The sequence below is a fragment of the Aedes albopictus genome, chromosome 1 (assembly GCF_035046485.1).
Source record: "Aedes albopictus strain Foshan chromosome 1, AalbF5, whole genome shotgun sequence".
In the NCBI taxonomy this organism is placed as follows: Eukaryota; Metazoa; Arthropoda; class Insecta; order Diptera; family Culicidae; genus Aedes; species Aedes albopictus.
In genome coordinates this window covers 46,967,088-46,994,543 of record NC_085136.1, presented here as the reverse complement: position 1 = coordinate 46,994,543, position 27,456 = coordinate 46,967,088, and the positions used below count along the sequence as shown (strand labels likewise).

The 27,456-nt window shown below is 43.4% G+C and overlaps 1 protein-coding gene across 1 annotated transcript in view; it reads left to right on the top strand.

Annotated features, from left to right (window-relative positions):
* Positions 1 to 27,456, top strand: part of LOC115255700 (uncharacterized) — a 233,690-nt gene that overhangs the window by 77,562 nt on the left and 128,672 nt on the right. The gene's annotated exons all lie outside the window — the stretch shown is intronic.

Here is a 27,456-nt window from a genome sequence, read left to right as displayed (position 1 = left end):
CCAGCTGTTATAGCCGTAACCACGGCCGTAACCAAGGGAATAAAACAGGTAGCTAGGAGCTAAGGTTTATTGCTTCTGACTTGATTGGTGGTTGGCTAACTAATGACATTTTATTCTATTCTAAATTCCAGGCCTACTACTATTATAATTATCAGGCGAGGCCTGCTACAACATGGCGAATATTCAGCAAGCTGATTCATTTGCATGTGATAGCTGTGAATCCGATTATGGAACTTCGTATCATTTGATATGTAACTGTCCAGTTTTTGCGCAACTGCGTTTCCGAGTATTCGGTAAACACTTATTAAGTGAAACTGACTTCAGAAACCTGAATCTTCAGGACGTTCTGTTGTTCTTGACCCGCTGCAGCGGGTAAAGAGCTATAGGCTCTCTTTACGCTTTATGCGTTATCACAGTGCCCTTTTGAGGGCGCTGTATGATCCCATTGTGGTACCCTTATGCGTTTTTGACGATCCTATTCTCTTACCTTCCTTATCCCTATCCTATCCCTTATTTCTTTCCCTCTCCCTTGGGTAAATGACGAATTGGCTTGTGTTCACGGCGATGGCACAAATTTCCCAAATGGAGGGGAACGTGCTTCGGGAATCTGGAGCCGACCTACTAATGCCCGATACCTGATTGAGTGACAAAACGTCGAAAAGACAAAAGGTCGAGAATAGAGAGGATGGGCTTTAACAGAATAAAGTACTTACTATTTGCTTAGATTCCTCCTTTTCGCCGTTTTGCCTTTCGACGTTTTGCTTATTGATAGGGGCATACGGATCAGAAGCGATAACCACTAGAATACCAAGCTTGACTGTATCTCATGCTGTATCTATTGCGTTCTCGCTGAGTAAGAAACTAAAATTTCCCATTCGAAAAGCACACACAAATTTATGCAAATGTCACGTGATATTAGAATGCGTTTGCTAATTCACTGGAACCATTTGTCTGTGACTCAAATCCGCGCCAAATTGATGCAGCCGATTGCACTTTATGCACCACCAATCATCCCAATCCGATCGTTTGCATGTTTGACACGCTAATCCGACATGTCGCGCTGATTTCTGATGTTGGAAGGCAGGGTCGCGTCGCGTCGGTCGTATCGCTCAATCCCGACCACTGCCAATACGAATACCGGAACAAGTGCAATAATTTCGTCCCGATTTGGCGGGTATCGAATGTCTTCCTTCCACCCCCCTTTTTAAAGCTCGCAATAAAAAAACCCAGCTGCAAAAAATGAGACATTCCAGCCCGCGCTCACATGTTTGGATGCGCCATACAGAACAACGACTGGAAGCCCCAAAACCAGTTCGAACTGATGATCATTCGTGGTGACGGTGACGCCCTGGGTGCTTGCTTTGGGGGGTGCTCCTGGAGCGAAGATCGCGGAAAGGGATCATTCTCATAAAAAGTCCCAACCCACCCAAAGATCGTGCCTTCCCGATTTCTCGGACTGGAACTGACTGGCGGCGGGGCGGCGGCATCGTTGGACGATTTTCCAAATGTCAACAATCCAACAGGTTATCATCATCAGGCTGTTAGCTCCGAACCAGCAGGATAGAATAGCAACAAGTTTTGCCTCTTTGGTCTTTGCGATTGTTTTGCTCCAGAACCGAACCTGCTCATTCTGCTCGATATGTTATGTTCCGCCGTCGTCGTCGCCATCGGTTGTCCTAATCGTTCAAACACTCGAGGATCACTGTCCTCACCAAAGGAAGCGAAGCCCATAAAGTGGTTTAGAGTTTCTTGTTATCAAAGGAGCAGAAGTCGATATATTTTTGCCTCCAGGCTTAACGCTTGCACTATTTTACCCAACCAGCGCACTCGAACGCTTTGGGGTGCAATTGAGGCATGCCGATATCGTGAGGAACGGCTTTAATCGGAAAGAATAAGTGCCGTGTGCGTGCATATCTAGGATCAGCTCCGGATTTAGCAACCGGAATAATGGGCCGATTGAAAAACACTCGTGAATGGCATTTGGATCTGCTTGGACTTGTCCTTTAGAGAAAAAAATAATCAAGTTATCGCAGTTTAGTTGGCATTGCGGATTTTGTAATACATAATTATAAAACATTAACACACGCGCCAAAAGTTAGCAATAGTATACCTATCTATTTTCCAACAAGATAATGAGCAAACTTAATGTTTTCATAATTTTGTACAAATCTTGTAATTGTGAATATCCGACCTTATTATATGTCCATTTCAGGAAGGAGGGGGGGGCGTATACCAAATATTACATAAAAAATCACAGTACTTACCTACTATATTATTTAACTTGTAACATTAACCCATTTATACTGCCTATACCAACGTCCAACAGGGTTGTTGTAACGCAAAGTACTGACAGGCAAAAAAAGTAGAACTATTGTTTTTTGCACATCCATATCTCAGCTAAATTTCAATGCAGGAATTAAACGGCTACGCAGTCTTCAATACGGAAAACGAGGTTTATTGTTTGCTCGACGTTTCGACACTGGGGTTTTGTGTCATCTTCAGTGGTACCAAAATTTAATACATGCACTTGTTCGACGAATGGATACAAAGTTTGGTCTATTTAGAAGTAGATTTGCGCCAATAGCGTACATTCCGTTGCAAAACTAGACAAACGAAAATTGTGTAAGATAAAAATTTATAACCAGACACGAAACGCGACAATATTTAAATCTTTTATAACAACTTCGCAGCATGTACCAACAACAAATCAACCAGGCAATTACAGTTAGACGAAAACATAAGACCAAAAACGAACAATTAGTGTAAGTAATCTAGACCAAACTTTGTATCCATTCGTCCCCAAGTAACACACATGTTATATAAAAGTTACGACAGCGCAAGTTTTGGTTGTATAGAAGTTTTTTTTACGTTATTTCAACACAATGTTAGAATTACGTAAAATAAACTTCTACACAACCAAAACTTGCGCTGTCATAACTCTATTATAGCATGTGTGTTGCTTGGGTCGAACTTGTGCATGTATTCAATTTTAGTACCCCTGAAGATGACACAAAACCCCAGTGTCGGAACGTCGGCCAAACAAAAAACTTGGTTTCCATATTGAAGATAGCGTAGCTGTTTAATTCCTTCTGTAAACTTCTCAGTCGATTCGCCAAGAGATTTACCAAATTTAAAAATCTTTTCGCGTTATTGGAATCCTACACTATTCAAGAAAGGTGTAGTGAAAACCGATTGGAATTTCATGCAACTTCCGGTGAAAACCAGGCGAATACATGAGTTCCACATTTTTAACTTCTTCCGGTTCCGGTTTGTTATCAGATTGGTTATGACTACCTTGTCTTTGTGGCGAGTTCTCTCGGAACTTTGACAAGATAGCAACCATCTGTCTTCGGCAAAGTTAATCAGAACATCAACCTCTTCCTGGTGATGAATTCCATAGTTTCGAATTCCCCCACCACGTGGCGCTAGTGTACATAGTGACTTCCGATACAACTTTGATGGGATATAGCACGAGATTGAAGCCAGGCAAATCTTCGGCAAAGTTGTTTAGGACTAGGAGTACTTTCAGGTGATGGAGAGCATAATTCCGAGTTTCACCACCACGAGGCGCTAAGAGTGGGTCATCGTTTATATGAAAAATTGAAAAAATCAATGGTATCCCATCAGATCAAAGCTTTTTTGATCCCATTTCAGGACCCAAATGAGTGTGCAAAATTTGGGCACGATCGGTTATGTCTACGTTTTGCGCATCGCGTTTGAAGTTTGTATGGGGTTTTACATGGGAAAACACACTTTTTTGCATTTCTCTCATAACAAGCTCGATTTTTCCTAAAACCAAGTACCCAAAAAAGTGAAAACATAGCCCAGAGTGTCCTGAAAACTTTGTCGAAGACCGCGAAGTGATCTAATGATTATGAAAAAAGTTATAGCGTTGGCATTGCTTGGCGAAACAGCATGATTATGTTGCTATTGTTATTCCTTTACATGTTAAAACATAAACACATGCATGCGATTCGTTGGTTATAACTATTTTCACAAGCATCGGACCGCTTTGCGGTCTTCAACAAAGTTTTTCAGAACATCCTAGGCTATCATTTTACAGTATCGGTTAAAAAGGTTCAGGCAAACTTTTCCAACTTATGACAAAAATGCAAAAAAGTATGTTTTCCCATACAAAATCCCATACAAATTTCAATTGCAATGCGCAAAGTGTAGACGCAACCGATCGTGATCAAATTTTGCACCCGAAACGGAACCAAAAAAGCTTTGATCTGAGAAAACGGTTCCGATGACCCACACTAGACTGTACATATTTACTTTCGGTACGACTTTAGTGAGATACAGTACGAAATTGAAGCCAGAGAAGAAGGTACGATCTTCGGCAAATTTATTCAGGACTACGAGTATTTCCAGTTGCAAACGGCACCGCCACGTGGGCCCATATAGCCGAGGCGGTAAACGCACGGGTATTCAGCAGGACCATGCTGAGGGTGACGGGTTCGATTCCCGGTCGGTCCAGGATCTTTTCGTAAAGGAAATTTCCTTGACTTCCTTGGGCATAGAGTATCTTCGTGCCTGCCACACGATATACACATGCAATATGGTCATTGGCAGAGGAAGCTCTCAGTTAAAAACTGTGGAAGTGCTCATTGAACACTAAGCTGAGAAGCAGGCTTTGTCCCAGTGAGGACGTTACGCCAAGAAGAGGAGGAGGACGTGGCGCTAGTGCACATACTAACTTGGATAACATGGCTCCATGGAGGTGCGTAAATTAAAAATGTGCATTAAATGAGGGATATTTGTGCATAAATTAAGTTTGGGCTTTAATGAGGTAAACTAGTTCGTGAGAACAGGTCTTGCTCCTGGGCATTTGAGTTGGGTCTAGGGAGGTTCCCATAAAGGTTTCCAGAAAGCCCAGAAAATGGGATACCAAGGGGCTTCAGGGGTGTTTCAGGGGGTTGTTTCAGGTGATTTGGGGTCCCTTTTAAGGGCGTTCTGTCAAGTTCTGATCCCGTTTTCATGAGATTACGGGAAAATCAGGGACATTTCAATAGAATTTAGGGGGTTTCAGGGACGTTTCAAGGTGCTTTAAGGACAATTCAGGAGCCCTCAGGAACCTTTAAAAGGCGTTACAAGGGGCATTTCACGGCATTTCAGAGTAATTTCAGAGAATTTCAGGGGGTTTCAGGAGCATTTAAGGAACGCTCTTAGAGATTTTAGGGGCGTATGAGAGCATTTCAGAGGCGTTTCAAGGTATTTCAGGTCAGGGTCGTATCAGGTGGTTTCAAGAACATCTCTAAATCAAATAGCATTTCAGGGGCGTTTCAAAGCATTTGGGATGGGGTCCTCTGCAACTTCCTGAAACGCCTCAAAGATCCCCCTAAAAACTTCTCGTACCCCCTGTAACGCACCTGAGATGAAACCCCCGAAAACTCCTCCGTAACGCATCTGCATCCTACCGGAAATGCTCTGAAACATCCTGAAATGCCTCCAAAATTCACTTAAACCCCCTCGGATCCCATGTAACGCACCTGAGATACTCCGAAACCCCCGAAAACTCCTCCGGAACGCTTCCGTGACTCTGAAGGCTCTGAAACTGCCTTAAATGCCTCCTCTAAAATCCCCGTAAACCCCCTCGGACCCCATGTAACACACTTGCTTACCTTACCAATCAGGTTAAAACAGGGTGGGCTCTGCTGTACATACATAGTAGCCGTCTCCATTCCACTCGGTCCATGGCTGTTTGTCTCCAGTTCCGCACTCTGCGTATGATCCGCAGATCGTCCTCCACTTGGTCGACCCACCTAGCTCGCTGCGTACCACGTCTTCTTGTACCGGTCGGATGACTCTCGAGAACCATTTTAGTCGGGTTGCTATCCGACATCCTGATGACGTGACCTGTTCACCGTAGCCTCCCGATTTTCGCAGTGTGGACGATGGTGGGTTCTCTCAGCAGCTGATGCAGCTCGTGGTTCATTCGCCTTCTCCAAGTCCCGTCTTCCATCTGCACTCCGTCGTAGATGATACGCAACACCTTCCGTTCGAAAACTCCAAGGGCGCGTTGGTCCTCTGCACGTGGGGTCCATGTTCCGTTCCCATAGGGGACCGCCGGTCTAATCAGCGTTTTGTAGATAGGCGAACTTTATTCGATCGTAGAGTTCTGCGGAGTCCAAAGTAAGAACGATTTCCTGCCACAATGCGCCTCTGAATTTCTCTGCTGGTGTCGTTGTCGGCGGTCACCAGTGAGCCCAAGTACACGAATTCTTCAACCGCCTCGATTTCATCACCGTCGATATAAATTCGGAGTGGCGGACGCGGTGATTCCTCCCTGAAGCCCTTTGCCATCATGTACTTTGTCTTCGAAACATTAATGACTAATCCGATTCGCCTGGCTTTATTCTTTATTCGGATGTACGTTTCCGCCATCGTCTCAAATTTACGAGCTATAATATCAATATCATCAGCGAAACCAAGCAGCTGAACGGACTTCGTGAAAATCGTCCCACTCGCGTTTATCCCTGCTCTCCTTATTACACCTTCTAACGCAAGTTGAACAGCAAGCATGAAAGACCATCACCCCTTCGAAGGGACTCGAGAGTGTCCCTGATACTCGAACCAGGTACGCACATCACACGATCCATCGTCGCCTTGATCAATCGTATCAGTTTATCCCGGATATCCGGATTCGTGCATAATATGCCATAGCTGTTCTCGATCGATTCATACGCCGATTTGAAATCGAAGAACAAATGATTTGTGGGCACGTTGTATTCGCGGCATTTCTGCAACATGTCCTTTCTGCGAACATCTGGTCCGTTGTAGCGCGTAACACACTTGAGACCCTCCGAAACCTTCCGAAAACGCCTCCGTAAGGCCTCTGAATCTCGCCAAAAATGCTCGGAGACTTCATGAAATGCCTCCAAAACCCCCTCCGACCACGTGAGACCTTCGGAAACCCCCGAACATCCATACCTGTAACGCCTCCAAAACCCGTCGAAAATCCCCTGAAACTCTCTGCAATGCTTTCGAAAACACCCTAAGACCTCCGAACCGCCCCCCCCCTGAGATCTCCTGGTACCCCGAGGAAACTTCTTGGGACCCCCTGAAATTCCCCTGTGACTTCCATTTGCCCATTCCTATAAACCGCCGTTGCAATATTTACCGTCATTAAATAATTTTATGCACTATCCTGGTTCTAAGCAGCTTTCCTTCGTTTTATTGTGAGTTATCTTGGCCTGTTGTATTTGAAGGTCGATTCGACACCCTGTTTAAAACATCCTTTTTTGCGAACCTCGTCAAATTGAGTCTCCTTGCTGCCACTTTTGCACAAACTACCTCGTTTTTTGGATGCGACCTTTTGCTGTCAGTCTTGTAAAAAGAAAGCGAGCGAGTGACGCAGCAAAAAAGCACGTGCTACTCTGTCAGTTTTGACACATTCGACTGTGAAACCAAGTGTGAAGGTAAAAACGGATGATTTTTGGGACTGTTCGAGGCACGACCGTTCCGAACCGTCGTGTTCGATTAGGGAATACCCGCATAATATGCAGGGCATAGAAAAAGATGCACAAATTAAAAGGACATTTTTAAATTGTGGTTTTAGTGTACTTGTGCCAACCGGATCTGTCGCAAACACCAACTTTGCAGGGTTGTTATCCGGCATTCTTGCAACATGCCCTGCCCATCGTATCCGTCCGGCTTTGGCCACCTTCTGGATGCTGGGTTCGCCGTAAAGTGCAGCGAGCTCGTGGTTCATCCTTCTCCGCCACACACCGCTCTCCTGCGCACCGCCGAGGATCGTCCTTAGCATGCGTCACTCGAAAACTCCAAGTGCTTGCAGGTCGTCCTAGAGCATGGTCCGTGTCTCGTGTCCGTAGAGGACCACCGGTCATAGCGTTTTTTACATGGTACATTTGGTACGTAGGTGAATCTTTCTAGACCGCAGCTTCTTCTGAAGCCCGTAGTAGGTACGACTTCCACTGACGGTGTGCCTTCGCATTTCATGGCTAGACGAATTCCTCCACCACTCCAAAGGTATCCCTGTCTAGCTTGACATTACTAACGGACCCGGTCGTGTTCCGGCTGCCAGCATATACTTTGTTCTTGACGCATTCACCAACAGTCCGGCCTATTTTGCTGCTTCGCATTTCAGGCAGGTATACAGTTCTGCTACCGTTCCAAGTTTTGGAAAAACCAACGGATTTTATTGCATTATAATGCACACTGCAAATCAAATGATAGCCATTCCTGCATCGTCGGACTCGAAGCACCATAAATTACACATCAAATTGCCAAAGATCACTTTGTAGACAGATTCAAATTCAAAACGTTAGAGATTCAAAGCTTCTCGCAAATCAAGCTGCCGCACCCAAAGAAATGCACCAAAAATTACGATAATCATCTGATTAGCAGCTTCATAAAGCTGTGAACTTTAAAGCACAAATCCCCCGAAGATCAAACAAAACATTTTCTGCAAGAGATAAAAACCGCCCACCTCTTCTGCTCGCATGTCTGTCCGTGTGTGGCGTCGCGTATGCAACAAACAAGAGTGCAGTTTTGGCTTTGGAGATACGGGACATACTTAATGCAACCAGGCAAACAAGGAACCACTCGAGAAAGAGGTTCGGCATTTCGGCGGCGGCGTCGCCGGCGTGATCCAAATTCACGGTCGTATTCTAATCAATTTCATCATCATCAATCAATTGTCAAGTCGAAATGACTTCCCCCCCTGCCACACAAAGGATTTTAGGGGAAACCAATCCACGCAATCATTCCCGCACCGGCGGCGTCTAATGTGAGTGTGTGTCAAACAAAAACCTGGAACTCGTTATTCGCGGAACTTCATTAAAATTAAAAGTGAAGTGGATCGCGAGTCGCGGGCTACCACACCTGGTCGAGTTTGTTGTGCTGAGCGCGTGTCTCTAAACGCAACAAACTGTGTAGGGTAGCGAACCACTTGGGCAGCGGCCGGTATTTTGGGCACTCTTCGCTATAACTCAGGAAATTCTAAACAAATTGACTTCAAATTTTGTGCACGGCTAAATACTATACGTATCTCATCGCGTTCCAAAAACTGTGTCAATTGGTTCAGAATTTGCTGAGTTATAGCAGAAAAGTGCCCAAAATAGGACCCCTGCCGAGATGGTTCCACTTCCCTATTTAGCCTTGAAAGGTCAAACTGGACTGCATTCTGGAAGTCAGTTGCGAGCTTGGCGATCAGACAATTTTTGCTAGAGCGCTATCTGGAGCAGACTGATAAACCCGTGCAATGCAATCTCGTAAATCACAACAAAAACAAACAGAAACATTTTGACGTTGGTTGGAGGTCCAGCGGTAACCCGCTCCGCCATGTGTAGGGCCCCTTCAAGTACCATAAGTAGTGGGCAACTTGTGAAGGGTTGTTTATGACCGAGGGATTGTGTAATGGTCGTCTGGTCTGGGAATCGGGATAGCGGATCGATTCGTGGCTAGTGAACTGTCCTTGATTGGGGTTATTGTTCATCCATTCCTGGCTGTCATAAATTTATATGAGTAATTACCCTTTCAGTTGTCGCGTCAATATTCGCAATGCGAATGTCAACGTCTTGGTATACATGGTGTGCTACCCATGAACATAAGTCCACCCTTTAAAATATGTACAATTTTTCTAGCAAAAATCAGGTCTTTCAAATTTAAGCGCTCTATATACTCGTACTCCATGAACTATCGTTTCACTAAATTTCACGGAATGTGCATTCTTGTACGAATTCCTTTTCTGAGTTCAACCAAACTCTTCTACAGATTCCTCCAAGAATTCTTAATTGATCTTCTTCTGCCCATGTGCTTCTTTATAATTTTCTCCACGATTACCTGCAGGGACACCGCCAGAAATTCAATTAGAGTTTCATTCAAGGCTTTTACATTTTTTTCCGGACTTTTTTTTTACAGTAGCAAGATTTATGCACGACGTCTTTGGATGATTTCAGCAAAAAATCCTTCAAAGATTCCTCCAGGTATCCGTTTGTAATTGCATTCCTGTCTATGTATATCCGGGTTCCGGGTCATTTGTCCGAAAGGGTAGTTTGGCAGAACGCCGTTTGGCCGAATAGCCTATGATTAAAAGAAGGAAATATTTCTGATAACTGTTTTGGCAGTTAGCATGTCGAAAAGTTCTTCAACCGTAGTGTGGCCAGCAAAAAAAAAACACCCGTATAAGGCCGGCAGGGTACCCGGGTACCCACGAAATGGAAATGGTCATATCTAAGCGATTTTTCCACCGATTTTAAAAGTTTTTGCCTCATTCAACTCAGAAACTCATTATCTATCGAGATCGTATTTGGTTGGACCGGTCCGATCACCATAGGTACCGGAAAATCCGGATTTACGGATCCATGTTTTTATACAATACAATATACGGGATTTTCGGTAGGTTAGTAGCAATTTCGGTACCAAGCATCGTAAAATTGCTTTGGCATATTGTATCAGACCGGCCTGGAATCATAAAACGTGTTGACTTTGAAACTGTGATTTCGGAACACGCTTCCCGTGGGGCCACGGTTGTCCATAAACACTCCAAGGTATCCTAGCCTTAACAATGTCGGTTTCAATATGGTATAAGGACATGCTCTCAAAAATATGGATTTTCCGAAAACCACGGTGATTAGATCGGTCTAACCAAATATTTTCCCGATAGATGATGAGTTTCTGAGTTGAATGAGCTAAAAATTTCCAAAATCGATGAAAAATTGACGGAGATATGATCATTTCAATTTCGTGGGTACCCGGGTACCCTGCCGGCCTTCCACGTAATAAAAAATGCAGGAGCCCCTCCCCCTGCCCCTCCTCACTTTAAAATTCGGTCAACCCCATTAATAGATGTATATTCACGAGTTCTAAGATCTAACAGAGTTCCAGTATCCTAGTCTCAATAATCATTAAAATATCGAAATTTCTAATTGAAAAAGGTACCCGGGTACCCTGCCGGCCACATAAGTGTTAAGGAAAATGATTTATTTTTAATATAATTTGAGAAAACGTCGAAGTTTAAAGGAGTGCAACTATCTTATGTGAACGTGACCTTATATACAAAATATTTCTTGCTGATTAGCATTGTCAAACAGTAAAATCAATTATGGTCAATTTGGGGTACTAGAGCCATAACTAGTACACTGAGCCTGTACTGCTTTTTTACGACGGTAAGGGACTGTATATTAGACCGGGTCAACATGGTCATTTTTTCGGAACAAGGTTTTTTCGATGCCTGTCATGGTCCTAATCAACTGTGCAAAATTTGGGCACGATTGGTTGCGTCCCCGCATTCCGCATTGCGTTTGAAATTTGTATGGAGTTATATATGGGAAAACACACTTTTTTGCATTTTTCTCGTGAGAGGCCTCAAATTGTCTGGAACTTTGTAACTCACAATGTTAAAGTATAGCCCAGGGGATGCTGATAAACTTTACCAAAGAGAGTAAGGTGCTAGAATGACTCTGAAAAAAGTTATTAATGTTTAAAGTTTTATATCTCCGCGCGACTGCTGAAAACCATTTTTTCTGCCAACACTGCTGGTGCTTCAAAGGATCAATTCATCCTTGCTTTACTTTATGACGTTTATGACATTTCAGCAACCCTAGCTCTCATAACAATCATAACAATAACAATCAAACTGAATGGTTTCAGTTCATTTTCCATTCAATCTTCAATTATTTTTAATCAAAAAAATCTTATTATTTTAGGGTCTGCTTTTGAGAAATGCTTCCGGAACTATTAGAGGAGCACCGTAGCAACAATCTTTCCACGACCGATGGTCGCTTTGTGAACAACGCATTTGAACTTGGGTTGCGTCGTATTTGAACAAAATATTATGAAAGACGTTTTGAGACTTTGACCATATGGACAACTACCGCAGGTTGTCCGGATTTAAGGATAAATGTTCTTGAAGCCCGGTTTGCGACGTACCTGATTTCATAGCTTTGCAAACCAAGAGCAATAAAAAGCGTTTTGAAACGTTTGACCCCAGGGGCAATTCCGAAATCTTTTTTCTTTTATCCTGCAAGGTGGTAGCGGCAGTTCGCGAGAGTTTCGATGTCAAAAAACATGTGAGAGGCTTATCCGCTGTCCATAAACTACGTAAACTTATTTTTAGCTAATATCTTAAACCCCCTCCTTCATCGTAGGTTTTATCCATACATTTTTTTTTTAATTCATATATACCATAGACTTACACCTCCCAGACCAACCGTTCCGCCATAACCGACTACGGGCCATAAAAGGTAATTCGGAGAGACCATGAAATGATCTATTCTAGTCGTTAAAATGTAATACCATATATTTCACCTACCCAGCCCCTCAATCTTTTTGAAATTTATGAATGGGTAAACCCCATGATACTTCAACTTCCTTTGAAAGCCGGTGTGAAAAATATCCGCCAACTGTCATCTTCCAAGTATTTGCTAATGACAAATGATCGTGCATTATTTATAAATCGCTGCCAAACTTTCCTGTTGGTTAAATTACGTGCTGCATAATTTTCCTGTTGTTTCCTCCTGTGCAAACCTCATTTCCTTTTAAAACCATGGACAAAACAATCGCGATAAACTTGTTCAAGCATTTAGAACTGATGAAACCATTACATCATTGGAAATTACGACAGTTACAAACTAGTTATTCCACTGAAAGAAGTCGTATATTTAATATAAAAAAATAATCGTCGAATAATGCATTATTGTTTTAGAAATATTTTCTTCCATGAGTAAATCCGGAGTATCCATGTCGCCAAAAACTACCGAAATATCTTTCATTATACTGGCTCACGACCCAGGTCAGTTTCAAATAATTTGTTCCTAAAGTGGCCATCGTTTTCAGCAAAATTGTCACTACGGTGCTCGTATAAAATAGTTGTGAAAAAAAAAATCCCCAAAGGCAGATTCTAAAAAGAAAAGAATTTGATAAATAATTGAAGTGGAAAATGAACTGAATCTCAACGGTTTCATTGTTGTTTGTTGATTGAATGAGGTTTGAGGTTGCTTGAAATGTCATACAGTAAAGCAAGGATGAATTGATTCTTTGAAGCATCAGCAGTGTTGGCAGAAAAAGTGGTTTTCAGCAGTTGCGCGGAGATATCAAACTTTGAACATTAATAACTTTTTTCAGAGTCATTCTAGCACCTTACTCTTTTTGGCAAAGTTTATCAGCATCCCCTGGGCTATACTTTAACATTGTGAGTTGTTAAGCTCTAGACAAATTTGAGCCTCTTACGAGAAAAATGCAAAAAAGTGTGTTTTCCCATATAAAACTCCATACAAATTTCAAACGCAATGCGGAATGCGGGGACGCAATTAATCACGCCCAAATTTTGCACAGATGTTTAGGACCATGACAGGCATCGAAAAAACATTGTTCCGAGCTGATAGGATCAAATATGGATTTTCCCATACAACGTTGTCCCAGTCTACTGTATATACCATATACTATGTAGACCAAATTTTGGCCATAGACGGGCTTGGTGGTCTTGGGGCTATGGCTTCTGACTCATATGCAGAAGGTCCTGGGTTCAATCTCTGGCTTGTACCTTTACTCCAACTTTGTTTCTTTCTATCTACTTCTCGGGTAGAGGTGAATAACAAATCAATAACTAAATATCATATTTTGTCGTCATATCTAAAGTTACAATTCTTGAGTTTTTTATGAATAGCTCAGGATGACACATAAATAACAAAACATGCTATCATTGTAAAACTTGTAATTAGCGAGTTATTATTGAAAAGTATAATAGCATAATAATAACAAATATTACTATCATACATATTATCAACCATACTATCAAAACAATAACATAATTTACCATGATATTAAAATATGTTATAATTTTGACATTCTTTTTGCTATTGTTTTGTTATTACAATGGCAAAATCAGTTATTCTTTAGTTGTTATGCCATAGAAATTTAGTATTTTTTTTTGTTTTTTTAACCTTCATTTCAAACAAATTAATAGCAAATTTTGCCATTCAAACATTTTATTTTAATGGTAAAATTTGCCCTTTATTTGCCATTTCGCTCTACCCGGGTTTCTCTATTCTCTCCTCTATAAATAATATACAACTCATGTGTAATTCATATGTTCATAACCATCGCTATGAACGGTTGAAATGCCGTTTCCCTTCCTTATAACTTTCACAGCACAGTGTCAATCTATCAGATAACGCCTATGAGTTATGTAATTAAGTGAACTGTGCCGCATTAGCTTCATAGTAATAATCGCACTAATCTGTCACCTTGCGGCTGAGATCCACGCACCAAAGTGTGAACCCTCTGCCACCCATAACCCACCAACACTCTGACATCCGCATGAGTTTGCGCAGACGCTGAGGTATATTCGGTCTGATGTGGATACAAACGATTGCAATCATCACTTCCTTTCCCCTTCCCCACATTGACCAGCAACCTGACGTGGCCGCGGCAGGCACCATTGTCGCCTAAAAATAGAAAATCACCAACACTCACACACTGAAGATGCCTGCTAGTCACCGGCAGATATCTCATGTGTTCCTATAGTGTGAGTGTAGCTGGTCTGGCGATACTGGAGTAGCATCTACAGGCGGTCAAACAAGCTCTCTCAAGCAAGCTCATGTAGATAAAATTTTGGCCATCACACGCAAGATTCTAGGAAGGAATTTCGGGAGGAGTCCCGGTAGAAGTTTTCGGAGAAATCCCGGAGGAATCTCAGACGAAGTTCCTGTGGAAAGTCTGGGAAAAATTCGGAAAGAGCGATCCTAGAAGAATCTCTTAGGAGGTATACTAAAAAGAGTTCCAGGAGGATTCCTGGAAAGACTTTCTGGATGAATAACAAAAAGAATTCCTCGAGGAATCCCAGAAAAAAAAAATTCTGGAAAAACCACAGAAGGAACTCTTCGATGAATTTCAGAAAAAACTTCTTGATAATTCTTAGAATGAATTTCAGGAGAAATGAAAAAAAAACTGCTGGACATTCTTTGGATGGAATTCCTGGAAGAGTTCTGGCAGAAATTTCTGAGTGAATTTTGGAATTAATACATGAGTGAATCACGTTTGAAATTCCGGTTGAATTTCCTGGAAGGAACTTGTACCGACTTTCCGAACCCTCTCAGCAGAATACCCTCTTCGAATAAGTGTAATCAGTTTTGTACCTTTTAATTCAGCCCTGTAGACAGATACGCGTATTTCGATTACCGTAGTCGAAAGGATTTCCTTGAAGAGCTTCTGGACTTTAGGACTTTCTGAAAAACTCTTGGAAAAGATTTTCTTTAGAAACTTCATGAAGGCAAGTCTGAAAATTGCTTCAAGAAATTTTCGAAATTCTTTTTTGAAGAACCCTTTAGGGAACAGCTTGCCAAGCTACGTTTGCCGACCACTTGCAGGTGTACTTTTTTTTAAGCGAGGGGACCATAGTATGGGATGTCGCGAGGCCCAAATTTGGGAAACGATGCATCTCGATGCTTTAGGGATCTCTTGTTATATCTCTGAAAGAATTTTTGAAGAGCACTGGAAAAAGTACCGACGGGATCCCTTTTAAACAAAAATAATTTAACAGCATCTTGGAGAGACACCTGACAAAGCTGCACTGCAGAAAACCTGGAGAAACATCATGAAAGAATTCCTTGGAGAAAATACTGGAGAAATTCATGATGCCATAGTTAATATGAAATTCTGAGAGATTTCAAATCCGTGGCGAAGAATTTGTGATGAAATCTTATTTTAAAACTTGGACGAACCTTTACAAAACTTCTTTGAGGAGCAAGTGATAATATTGTTAGAAAAAATTGTTGAACTTCTTGAGAGATAGTATGGAAACTCTTTAAACAAATTAGATGTAATTTCCAGAGAAGCTCGTTGAAACATTCAGATAAAGCACTTGGAGGAGTTGATAACATTTTTTTTGAAAATAAAATGCAGAATTAGTTAGAAGTCCTGGGTAACTTTAAAAAAAATTTCAATGAAAGATTTTTTGCAGGAAGATCCAGGAAGTATTTGCGACACAACATTCTAATTAGGTTAGCACAAACAACAGCCATTCGATCATGAGCCTATGTTGAAGTTTAACAGAGCCCTAAATTCCATTGGGAATGGACCACTTATGATAATCGAAAACGTACAACTTCGCGTTCTGTTCGATTCACTACTCATGTGGTTCAGAATTTTCAAGGCTGATGTTTGTGACATTTTCCAAAATGTAAAACTCCCTGACATTTGTTCGAAGCACTTATTGAACGCGCCGAGGGATTAACTAATTAAAACACGCTTCGATGTCCTTTCCGTGCGGTAACCAGTTCCTGCCTAAAAGCATTCAAATTTAATGTACTGTGAAGGTCAACCGTCCCTAATTAAAAAATGGCTCCCGTGATAAACCGAACGCCATTAAGATAAAACGTGACGCCGATCGGAGTACGGAATCAAATCGGCACATGCTTAAGCCAAAATTCGTGTCCGTGCTATCAACGAGAGCAGAAAAAATAAAAATTCAGCGAGAGGAAAAATCCTAATTTCTCCCATGACAACATCGCCACCATCATCAATCCATTTGCGACTATTATAATCTAATCTCAGCGCTGATTACTCGAACATTAGCAGGCCATAAATCACATCACACATTATGTATCGAACAAACTTTGTGGCCTACTATGATTCATTGGTATTCTCCATCCACGTCAACCGACGCCGCACAGCGCCGCCACCGCAAAATGCTAATTACCATTTCACATTTGCTAATCTAACGATCCGGTCAACTTGTCTCACGCGTCTTTGATTCTATGCAAATACGTACAGACAGGTGGTCCGACGCGACGACGCGGCAAAAATGACCAAAAATTCGCACAAGCAGAAGCGCGCCCTCCTTAGATGGCAAGTAGAAGTACATGTATGCAAATTCGGCGCAAGTATTCCAGTTAGATTTCTATCTAACGGGACGTTTGCTATTTTTCGCACCGATTTTTTTTCTTCACTTGACGGCGCAAGTTATTCGGTCACCCGGTAACTGTAAACAGAACCACCCAAATTAAACCCAAACAAATTACTCAGAAGCCGGGGCATGTGGCGCACTTCCGACGGAATGACCAGGGAGATTGTAAATGCCTCGTTTTGATGGATTGAACGGTCATTAAACACATAAGTATCTTTCTCGCAAACGCATTAAATTCGTCAAGCTTGAGTCATAAAACGATATTTGCCGGTGGGTCGGTGACATTTTGGGGGAGGGTGAGTCTCGATCTCTGCGGTGCCGGTCAATCGCTTATTCAGACTCGAACGTATGATCAATCCGGTGGGGCTATTAGCAATCAAATTTTACGGCTTATTAAACTAACATCATCGTATTTATGCGAGACGTTAGAGTGTTCTTGTGTAGAATCTCGTGTGCTCCGATTTTTATGGGAGATCGTAAAGATTTGGCAATTATTTTAGCACCGTTTGTATTTTCTGACGCTGCTTGGTTGTTTTTTTTTCTATCGACTTGTAGATTGAAGTGTACACTCCTAGAGATGACAGAGAAATTCGATAGAAGTCATGTTATGTCGAATATTGATATGTGTGGGAAGAGTAGAGTTTGACATTTATTTAAATGTGATACAAAGTTCAAACTTAACATGGTTTTCATTTTTCGAAAATAGGTGTGAACCAATAACACAAAATTTATATCCAACCGGTTTACTAGTTAAAAAATGAACGAGTAGATCAGAAAGAGATCTGCTTCTTATCACTGACGGGATCTTTGGCACAAACATCCGACTTGATAAAAACATAACACAAATTAGCATATGATCAAAAACTTCCAACAGGGTAAAACTCAGGATTTTTTCGAATGTTCAAACCTCTACAAGGCATGTCAAAGGGCCGCTGTTCCTAAACACATTTTTGTAGATTTTTCAGAAACCTTACCTTAGTTTCAAAGTAGTTTTTACCAAGGGTTCCAACAGAAGCTTTTCAAAAATTTAATATATAAGTTTATAAGGAATACCTTATTTTTTCAGAGAATTTCTTCTCTTTCTCCACGAATGAACTTCACCAAGCATCTATATATATAAAAATGCAGTGGCATACGTGGGACCGCGCATAACTTGCGAACGGGTGGTCCGATTTGGGTCGTCTAAGTTTTGTTCTGTTAGTTTTCATCCAAGGAAGGTTTATGAGGCCTAAAACATGGGAAAATTGAGAGTTTTTGAAAATCGGGTTTTCATACATTTTGATCGGGAATTTGGTCTGGTTAGAATCTTGAAACGTCAAAAACGCAGTAGGCAAGACAAAGTTTGCCGGGTACAGCTAGTTTCTTCTAAAATTCTTTCTGAAACTAAGGAGTTTCTGTAGACACTTTTTTAGAACTGATCTTTTACAAAATACTTCAAGACTTCGTTCGGGAATTCCTGGAAAATTTCCTTCTGGAGTTAAGCCATTATTCCCTGTAAGAATTTTTCCTTACAGGAATTTCCTTAAGAACTTTCCAGCCGTTTATTTCAGAAGTTCCTTCAGAAGCCTCTACAAAGTTTTCTTATAATCCATTGTAATGCCATTATTGCATTAATTTTCCCTGGGGGTTTTCTTTAAAATTAACCACGGCAATCTGCAAAAATTCCCCCATGAGAAAAATGCAATTGAAAATAATTTATGTGGCTTACAAAATTTAACACTTTCTCACAAATTCACCTGAATTTCCTAGAGGAATGCGTACAGTAATTTTTAAAGGAACTCCTAGAAAAGTCTCTAAAATATTTTTTAGGAAAACTTCTTTCTGGAACAATTTTTTATTGCGGAAATCACTCAAAGGGGCTTTTCCCTCTTTCAAAATTTTTAGTTAAAAAATAAATAAAAATAAGCTCGTGTAGCTGCCGGCTTAGAATAGCACTACGGTCCACCTGTTCCGGGGGTAAAAGTCCACCAAACAGGTAACCCCAATCCAAGGTGTCAGGCGACCCGTGCTGAGGGATGAATGGTTGAGGGGGTTTAAAATATGCTCGATCTTTAACGGAGCCCGTAGCGTGGGTAGATCGCCTTTTTGGGTTGCGTTGCGGTGATAGATCTACCAAACCGAAATCTAGTGTCGACCTATTTTTCAATTTTGGAATATATGTTCTGGTAGTTCAAGGAATTATAGTATTTAGTCCTTACTACTGGTGTTTTGGAGACTTACAGTTTTTGAATAAAACTGAGTTTACCGACTTTACTTTGCATATAGTTAAAAACCTCACCATCTGAGGCTAAACTCAATGCAAAGTAAATCAAATTGGGTTAGGGATCCATGTATGTACTAACTCTTCGAAGACAGGAAAGTGCTAGTACGCAAGGAACATTCTAGAATCCTTATTACTGAACACATGTCCCATTATTGGAATGATATTGCTGCTAATGTTAAAACCCGGGTCCGAAACTTTCTACTGGGGAGAATTTAGCAGTAAAACAAGGGTGATGCTAGGTTTCCGATGCATGGCCAATATCAGTACTCTTGTTTTGTTTTCTAAGAAAACAAAACAAAAACTGTATCAAAATCGATACTTTATTGCCCCTCAATGGCAATTGAGTAAGGGGCTGTCCATAAACCACGTGGTCATTTTTTTTGGGACTTTTCAACCCCCCCCCCCCCCGCGTGGTCATTAGTCCATACAATTTTTTTATTTGTCCATACAAAATAGTCATTGTTCGATTCCAGTTCATTATTTTACTAACATATGTTTTATCTCTCGCTTCGGCTCTAGCGATTGCTAGCTCGACTTTATTTGTGATGGAAGACGTAAATTTGTGTCAAACGGGCCGCTCCTTTTATGTGCATCCAAGTGAACTTAAATTTACATGATTTTTTCTAAGAGAGTAGAGCAACTTCTAAAATTAGTTTTGCGAGAAATTTTAGCAAAAAAAAGTCTAAGAGAATCCTTGCAAAAATGTTTGGTGCAACTCGGGGTATTTCCTCAAGGTTCCTTCGAGGATTCCTGTCAAAATCTTTAGAGGATCGCTGTCGGAATCAAAAGGATTCTTTTCGGAATCCTAAGAGGATTCCTTCCCAAGTAACAAAATTAATTTTATAATGCTTTTGAAGAATTCTTCAACACCTGTTCTTTAAAAATGTATACAAACCCAACTGCTCTGCAACACTACATCAACTCAATCATAAACCCGCCATAAGACTAAAGAGGCCCATCCTATGGTAGTCTTGGAGAGTTGATTATAAGATTTTCTTAAAACCTGATGTCACAAGATGTCTTCAAGGCGAATTGATCTCTGCTTGCAGAGCACTTCAAGTGCACGATAAAACGATCATAAAATTGTCTGTTTCTGTTGCTGCTGCACTGTTGCAACTTTCATGTTAGATGACTCGTTCATTTGAGTCGGTAAAAACATCATGAAAATGATACCTACAATATTATAATTGGGATTAATTCCTAACACAAATTGGAAATATTTCCCTATTATAACTAGGTTGTCCACTGCCAAGCGAAATTCATAATATATATGTTGCATGATACTTCCAAAAATTGCAACGCGCTGCGATAATAATGGAGTAATAAAATAATGAAAACTATTATTTCAGGTCAGGAGAGCAATATTAATGAGTTTTCTCAACATGGCTTCTGTCGAATTAGTCGAAGACGTCCATAATTATCGGAGGTTTTATTCAACATCACCGTAAGATTGTCTCAAATTACTTTCAACTCACGTAAGAGTGAAAAGGGTAACTCAAGAATACTCTGATTTATAACGTTCTCAATGCAGCCTGGTTGATCTCCACCAAGAACGCCAAAAAACCGATGTAAATTTATTTCAACTTATGCAAGGGTAACAAGTGTTACTCAAGAGTAGTTCGATTTATGACGCTCTTGATGCGGATTTATGCAAACTCCGCCGAGAACGTCATGAATTTTATGAATCAAATTGTAAACAAACAAATTACTTGCATCGCAATGCGATGATTTGTGTAAAATTATGAGGCGGTCATTAAAGTTCGATAAATTGCATCAGCAGTCCGGTACCGCTGCCATCCCGGAGCACCCCAGGAACCGGCCTTGATGCGGTGCAGTGTCAGATTTCTCCGGTCGGCGTTCCCCCAGGTAAGTAGTTGTTGATTTTCATGGTCTGCAACAGAACGAATTCATCATCTATTGCATGGGAATCGACGTTCTGGTTTATCAAACAAACCGCGTTTCGGATGCTGAAACTGGAGGAGTTTGACACTGCGCCGCGACAGAGTCGGTTTTCTAAACTGGTGTTTTTGTTTGACAGCAATAATCGATCGATCACAATCAGAATCTGATGCTTAAGTTTATTTTTTATTTTTCATTTACAAATTTGTTCTCACTCAAGAACAATTACTCTTGCTCAAGAACGCTTAATTGAAGATAACTTCAAGAACCTTTTAAAACTGACACTAAGGTCAACCGTTCTTATTGTGTTTGTGGTTTTATGAGCTGAACCCTAAGTATTCTTGGAGATGTTTTTAAAACCACACATTGCTGTGCTGAAGAATAGTTGTGCTCAACAGAAACTCTTATAAAATCAATCAGACTACGCAATGCTTTCATAAAACTATCATAAAAATAAATAAAACCAGATAGAATCAAAATTGTTACTTGGGTTTCGGTATACTGAGAGGATTCTTTCCGGTATCCTGAGAGGATTCCTTTCGGTATAATGAGAGGATTTTTTCCGGTATCCTGAGAGGATTCCTTTCGGAATCCTGAAAGGATTCCTTTTGGAATCGTGAGAGAATTCCTTTCGGAATCGTGAGAGGATTTCTGCAGGCATCCTGAGAGGATTTCTGATGGAATCCTGGAAGAATTCCTGACGGATTCCGGAGAGGTTCCCGACGGAACCCTGAGAGGATTCCTGATGGAATCCTGAGAGGATTCCTGACGGAATCCTGAGAGGATTCCTGACGGAATCCTGAGAGGATTCCTGACGGAATCCTGAGAGGATTCCTGATGGAATCCTGAGAGGATTCCTAACGGAATCCTGAGAGGATTCCTTCCACAATCCTGAGAGGATTCCTTCCGGAATCCTGAGAGGATTCCTTCCGGAATCCTGAGAGGATTCCTTCCGGAATCCTGAGAGGATTCCTTTCGGTATAATGAGAGGATTTTTTCCGGTATCCTGAGAGGATTCCTTTCGGAATCCTGAAAGGATTCCTTTTGGAACCGTGAGAGAATTCCTTCCAGAATCCTGAGAGGGTTCCTTCCGGAATCCTGAGAGAGTTCCTTCCGGAATCCTGAGAGGATTCCTTCCGGAATCCTGAGAGGATTCCTTCCGGAATCCTGAGAGGATTCCTTCCGGAATCCTGAGAGGATTCCTTCCGGAATAATGAGAGGATTCCATCCGGAATCCTGAGAGGATTCCTTCCGGAATCCTGAGAGGATTCCTTCCGGAATCCTGAGAGGATTCCTTCCGGAATCCTGAGAGGATTCCTTCCGGAATCCTGAGAGGATTCCTTCCGGAATCCTGAGAGGATTCCTTCCGGAATCCTGAGAGGATTCCTTCCGGAATCCTGAGAGGATTCCTTCCGGAATCCTGAGAGGATTCCTTCCGGAATCCTGAGAGGATTCCTTCCGGAATCCTGAGAGGATTACTTCCGGAATCCTGAGAGGATTCCTTCCGGAATCCTGAGAGGATTCCTTCCGGAATCCTGAGAGGATTCCTTCCGGAATCCTGAGAGGATTCCTTCCGGAATCCTGAGAGGATTCCTACCGGAATCCTGAGAGGATTCCTACCGGAATCCTGAGAGGATTCCTACCGGAATCCTGAGAGGATTCCTTCCGGAATCCTGAGAGGATTCCTTCCGGAATCCTGAGAGGATTCCTTCCGGAATCCTGAGAGGATTCCTTCCGGAATCCTGAGAGGATTCCTTCCGGAATCCTGAGAGGATTCCTTCCGGAATCCTGAGAGGATTCCTTCCGGAATCCTGAGAGGATTCCTTCCGGAATCCTGAGAGGATTCCTTCCGGAATCCTGAGAGGATTCCTTCCGGAATCCTAAGAGGATTCCTTCCGGAATCCTGAGAGGATTCCTTCCGGAATCCTGAGAGGATTCCTTCCGGAATCCTGAGAGGATTCCTTCCGGAATCCTGAGAGGATTCCTTCCGGAATCCTGAGAGGATTCCTTCCGGAATCCTGAGAGGATTCCTTCCGGAATCCTGAGAGGATTCCTTCCGGAATCCTGAGAGGATTCCTTCCGGAATCCTGAGAGGATTCCTTCCGGAATCCTGAGAGGATTCCTTCCGGAATCCTGAGAGGATTCCTTCCGGAATCCTGAGAGGATTCCTTCCGGAATCCTGAGAGGATTCCTTCCGGAATCCTGAGAGGATTCCTTCCGGAATCCTGAGAGGATTCCTTCCGGAATCCTGAGAGGATTCCTTCCGGAATCCTGAGAGGATTCCTTCCGGAATCCTGAGAGGATTCCTTCCGGAATCCTGAGAGGATTCCTTCCGGAATCCTGAGAGGATTCCTTCCGGAATCCTGAGAGGATTCCTTCCGGAATCCTGAGAGGATTACTTCCGGAATCCTGAGAGGATTCCTTCCGGAATCCTGAGAGGATTCCTTCCGGAATCCTGAGAGGATTCCTACCGGAATCCTGAGAGGATTCCTACCGGAATCCTGAGAGGATTCCTACCGGAATCCTGAGAGGATTCCTTCCGGAATCCTGAGAGGATTCCTTCCGGAATCCTGAGAGGATTCCTTCCGGAATCCTGAGAGGATTCCTTCCGGAATCCTGAGAGGATTCCTTCCGGAATCCTGAGAGGATTCCTTCCGGAATCCTGAGAGGATTCCTTCCGGAATCCTGAGAGGATTCCTTCCGGAATCCTGAGAGGATTCCTTCCGGAATCCTGAGAGGATTCCTTCCGGAATCCTGAGAGGATTCCTTCCGGAATCCTGAGAGGATTCCTTCCGGAATCCTGAGAGGATTCCTTCCGGAATCCTGAGAGGATTCCTTCCGGAATCCTGAGAGGATTCCTTCCGGAATCCTGAGAGGATTCCTTCCGGAATCCTGAGAGGATTCCTTCCGGAATCCTGAGAGGATTCCTTCCGGAATCCTGAGAGGATTCCTTCCGGAATCCTGAGAGGATTCCTTCCGGAATCCTGAGAGGATTCCTTCCGGAATCCTGAGAGGATTCCTTCCGGAATCCTGAGAGGATTCCTTCCGGAATCCTGAGAGGATTCCTTCCGGAATCCTGAGAGGATTCCTTCCGGAATCCTGAGAGGATTCCTTCCGGAATCCTGAGAGGATTCCTTCCGGAATCCTGAGAGGATTCCTTCCGGAATCCTGAGAGGATTCCTTCCGGAATCCTGAGAGGATTCCTTCCGGAATCCTGAGAGGATTCCTTCCGGAATCCTGAGAGGATTCCTTCCGGAATCCTGAGAGGATTCCTTCCGGAATCCTGAGAGGATTCCTTCCGGAATCCTGAGAGGATTCCTTCCGGAATCCTGAGAGGATTCCTTCCGGAATCCTGAGAGGATTCCTTCCGGAATCCTGAGAGGATTCCTTCCGGAATCCTGAGAGGATTCCTTCCGGAATCCTGAGAGGATTCCTTCCGGAATCCTGAGAGGATTCCTTCCGGAATCCTGAGAGGATTCCTTCCGGAATCCTGAGAGGATTCCTTCCGGAATCCTGAGAGGATTCCTTCCGGAATCCTGAGAGGATTCCTTCCGGAATCCTGAGAGGATTCCTTCCGGAATCCTGAGAGGATTCCTTCCGGAATCCTGAGAGGATTCCTTCCGGAATCCTGAGAGGATTCCTTCCGGAATCCTGAGAGGATTCCTTCCGGAATCCTGAGAGGATTCCTTCCGGAATCCTGAGAGGATTCCTTCCGGAATCCTGAGAGGATTCCTTCCGGAATCCTGAGAGGATTCCTTCCGGAATCCTGAGAGGATTCCTTCCGGAATCCTGAGAGGATTCCTTCCGGAATCCTGAGAGGATTCCTTCCGGAATCCTGAGAGGATTCCTTCCGGAATCCTGAGAGGATTCCTTCCGGAATCCTGAGAGGATTCCTTCCGGAATCCTGAGAGGATTCCTTCCGGAATCCTGAGAGGATTCCTTCCGGAATCCTGAGAGGATTCCTTCCGGAATCCTGAGAGGATTCCTTCCGGAATCCTGAGAGGATTCCTTCCGGAATCCTGAGAGGATTCCTTCCGGAATCCTGAGAGGATTCCTTCCGGAATCCTGAGAGGATTCCTTCCGGAATCCTGAGAGGATTCCTTCCGGAATCCTGAGAGGATTCCTTCCGGAATCCTGAGAGGATTCCTTCCGGAATCCTGAGAGGATTCCTTCCGGAATCCTGAGAGGATTCCTTCCGGAATCCTGAGAGGATTCCTTCCGGAATCCTGAGAGGATTCCTTCCGGAATCCTGAGAGGATTCCTTCCGGATTCCTGAGAGGATTGCTTCCGGAATCCTGAGAGAATTACTTCCGGAATCCTGAGAGGATTCCTTGCGGAATCCTGAGAGGATTCCTTGCGGAATCCTGAGAGGATTCCTTGCGGAATCCTGAGAGGATTCCTTGCGGAATCCTGAGAGGATTCCTTCCGGAATCCTGAGAGGATTCCTTCCGGAATCCTGAGAGCATTCCTTCCGGAATCCTGAGAGCATTCCTTCCGGAATCCTGAGAGGATTCCTTCCGGAATCCTGAGAGCATTCCTTCCGGAATCCTGAGAGGATTCCTTCCGGAATCCTGAGAGGATTCCTTCCGGAATCCTGAGAGGAATCCTGAGAGGATTCCTTCCGGAATCTTGAGAGGATTCCTTCCGGAATCCTGAGAGGATTCCTTCCGGAATCCTGAGAGGATTCCTTCCGGAATCCTGAGAGGATTCCTTCCGGAATCCTGAGAGGATTCCTTCCGGAATCCTGAGAGGATTCCTTCCGGAATCCTGAGAGGATTCCTTCCGGAATCCTGAGAGGATTCCTTCCGGAATCCTGAGAGGATTCCTTCCGGAATCCTGAGAGGATTCCTTCCGGAATCCTGAGAGGATTCCTTCCGGAATCCTGAGAGGATTCCTTCCGGAATCCTGAGAGGATTCCTTCCGGAATCCTGAGAGGATTCCTTCCGGAATCCTGAGAGGATTCCTTCCGGAATCCTGAGAGGATTCCTTCCGGAATCCTGAGAGGATTCCTTCCGGAATCCTGAGAGGATTCCTTCCGGAATCCTGAGAGGATTCCTTCCGGAATCCTGAGAGGATTCCTTCCGGAATCCTGAGAGGATTCCTTTCGGAATCCTGAGAGGATTCCTTCCGGAATCCTGAGAGGATTCCTTCCGGAATCCTGAGAGGATTCCTTTCGGAATCCTGAGAGGATTCCTTCCGGAATCCTGTGAGGATTCCTTCCGGAATCCTGTGAGGATTCCTTCCGGAATCCTGTGAGGATTCCTTCCGGAATCCTGTGAGGATTCCTTCCGGAATCCTGTGAGGATTCCTTCCGGAATCCTGTGAGGATTCCTTCCGGAATCCTGTGAGGATTCCTTCCGGAATCCTGTGAGGATTCCTTCCGGAATCCTGTGAGGATTCCTTCCGGAATCCTGTGAGGATTCCTTCCGGAATCCTGTGAGGATTCCTTCCGGAATCCTGTGAGGATTCCTTCCGGAATCCTGTGAGGATTCCTTCCGGAATCCTGTGAGGATTCCTTCGGAATCCTGTGAGGATTCCTGTCGGAATCCTGTGAGGATTCCTGTCGGAATCCTGTGAGGATTCCTGTCGGAATCCTGTGAGGATTCCTGTCGGAATCCTGTGAGGATTCCTGTCGGAATCCTGTGAGGATTCCTGTCGGAATCCTGTGAGGATTCCTGTCGGAATCCTGTGAGGATTCCTGTCGGAATCCTGTGAGGATTCCTGTCGGAATCCTGTGAGGATTCCTGTCGGAATCCTGTGAGGATTCCTGTCGGAATCCTGTGAGGATTCCTGTCGGAATCCTGTGAGGATTCCTATCGGAATCCTGTGAGGATTCCTGTCGGAATCCTGTGAGGATTCCTGTCGGAATCCTGTGAGGATTCCTGTCGGAATCCTGTGAGGATTCCTGTCGGAATCCTGTGAGGATTCCTGTCGGAATCCTGTGAGGATTCCTGTCGGAATCCTGTGAGGATTCCTGTCGGAATCCTGTGAGGATTCCTGTCGGAATCCTGTGAGGATTCCTGTCGGAATCCTGTGAGGATTCCTGTCGGAATCCTGTGAGGATTCCTGTCGGAATCCTGTGAGGATTCCTGTCGGAATCCTGTGAGGATTCCTGTCGGAATCCTGTGAGGATTCCTGTCGGAATCCTGTGAGGATTCCTGTCGGAATCCTGTGAGGATTCCTGTCGGAATCCTGTGAGGATTCCTGTCGGAATCCTGTGAGGATTCCTGTCGGAATCCTGTGAGGATTCCTGTCGGAATCCTGTGAGGATTCCTGTCGGAATCCTGTGAGGATTCCTGTCGGAATCCTGTGAGGATTCCTGTCGGAATCCTGTGAGGATTCCTATCGGAATCCTGTGAGGATTCCTGTCGGAATCCTGTGAGGATTCCTGTCGGAATCCTGTGAGGATTCCTGTCGGAATCCT